Raw genomic sequence first — 2,500 nt, forward strand, 5'->3', positions numbered from 1 at the left:
AGGAGAAGAGGAGGAGTGGAGAGGAGAGGGAGAGGAGAAGAGGAAGGGACAGAGGAGCAGAGGAGAGGGGGATGAGGAGGAGAGGGGAGAGGAGAGGTGAGGAGAAGAGAGGAAGGAGGAGAAAAGAAGCGAGGAGAGGAGAGAGGGGATGAGGAGAGAGGAGAGGAGGGGGGGAACAGGAAAGGAGAAGAGGAGAGGAGGGTGGAGAGGAGAGGGAGGAATGAGGAGAAGAGGAGTGGAGAGGAGAGGGGGATGAGGAAGAGAGTGGAAAGGAGAGGAGGAAGAGGAGAGGAGAGTGAGAGAGGAAGAGAAGAGAGGAGAGGAGGAGAGAGAGAAGAGAGGAGAGGATAGGAGGAGGTGAGATGTGAGGAGAGGAGAGGAGAGGAGAGGAGTTGGAGAGGATGTGGAGAAGAGGAAGAGGGGGAGGAGGAGAGAGGAGAAGAGGAGAGAGAGGGAGAGGAGAGTAGAGGAGAGGAGAGGAGGAGGAGGAGAAGGAGAAGGAGAGGAGAGGAGAGATGAGGGGAGAGATGAGGGGACAGGAGAGGAGAAGAGAGGAGGAGCGGAGAGGAGAGGAGAGGAGAGGAGAGGCGAGGAGAGAGAGAGCGAGAGGTGAGAAGAGGAGAGGAAGGATGGAGAATGAAAAAAGAGGAGAGGAAGAGAGGCGAGGAAGCAAGAGAGGAAGATGAGGGAGAGTGGAGGTAAAGGATGAGTGGGGTGCAGAGCAGAGCAGGCTCGTGGGGAGAAAGATGTTCGTACAGAGACAGAGATGTGGTAGCGTAGAGGAGTAGATGAGGGAGGTTTATAGAGCGGCGAGAGGGAGATCAGTAGAGGAGAGACAGAAGAGACGCTAAGAGAAAGAGATCAGTATTAGCGGCCGTCGTACACACACACATCGCTTCTATTTACTAGCTTTTCGCTTGGCCTCGCCTTGCTCGGCCTCTCGTTCATGGAAACGTTCGCTTGAGAAGTTCCACTGCTTTAACTGCCAATGAACAGGCGAGAAAGAGCATAGTACTGAACTTCTGCCGCCTTCCAATTGGTTTTACTCGCTTACTCGCCTCGCTTCGAGAGAATAAAGATATTTTCAACGCGGGAAATCCGCCCGCAATCGCATCGCTTGTACAGTACTCCACCTAACTCGCCTGAGCTAGTCTCGCTGGAAACACATTGTAACATTTCTATTGAGTTCATTCGTGAGCGGAGGTAACTAGCAGCTGGAGTGTGTTGTACGGCCCTTAAGGGGTGGAGACAGTGGGCAGTGAGATGAGAGCTAGAGAGGGCCTCCTGCCTCTTAACTAAAGAGGGGGATGTGGAGAAGTGGGTGAGAGAGAGAGGTGGAGAGAAGGAGAGAGAGAGGTAAATATTGGTATAAAGGGAGAGAGAGAAGGAGGTAGAGAGAGAGCTGTAAAGAGGGGGATGTGGAGAAGTATGATGATGTAAACGAGAGTGGGTGAGGGGCAGGAGAGAGAGGGGTAGAGGTAGAGAGAGCTGTAGAGAGGGAGAGAAATATCGGTATAGAGGGATAGAGGGATAGAGAGAAGCAGGTAGAGAGAGAAGGAGGTAGAGTGAGAGAGAGAGTTGTAGAGAGAGGTATGTGGGAGGAGGTATGATGATAGGTAAATAGGGGGTTGTGGAGGAAATAATGTGATGTAAATGAGTGATAGAGAGTAATGAGGAACGGAAGTTTTGAGTAGAGGAAGGAGAGCTGTAAAGAGGGGGATGTGGAGAAGTGTGATGATGTAAAGAGGGGGATGTGGAGAAGTGTGATGATGTAAACGAGTGAGTTGATGAAACAGGAAGCTGCTTTGTGACTACTTCCTGTCTGCCGTCCCCTTTCCTCTCTTTCTTCTTTTCCTCTTTTATTCTGTTCTTTCTCCTTTCTTTCTCCTCTCTCTTGCTCTCCATCTCTCTCTTTCTTTCTCTCCCTCTACGTCTGTCCATTGCACAACCCCCCCCCCTCTCTTTCTCTCTCTCTCTCTTGTAGAGCATATATAGTCCCTATCTCTCTCTCTCTCTCCTTTTCACATATTTTCTCTTTTTTCACATTCACATTCTTTCTCTCTCTCCTTTCCCCCTTCCCCCTCTTTGACACACACGCCTACGTAACCACGCCTTTACACACACACACACACACACACACACACACACACACACACACACACACACACACACACACACACACACAATGATAATCGTATGCACACACACACACACACACACACACACACACACACAGACAATATTATGCATACACACTCACTCACACATGCACACGTGCACTGCACACACACACACACACACACACACACCACACACACACCACACACACACCACACACACACACACACACACACACACACACACACACACACACACACACACACACATATGCACACACTCCTCTCCACAGTCATTGCCATTTCCTTTCTACTTTGTCCAAAAACAAACGAAAAGCGAAAAACACACCCGCTGGACACAGGGGACTCTTTGTGTGTGTGTG

The sequence above is a fragment of the Engraulis encrasicolus genome, chromosome 23 (genome assembly GCF_034702125.1).
Source record: "Engraulis encrasicolus isolate BLACKSEA-1 chromosome 23, IST_EnEncr_1.0, whole genome shotgun sequence".
NCBI lineage: Eukaryota > Metazoa > Chordata > Actinopteri > Clupeiformes > Engraulidae > Engraulis > Engraulis encrasicolus.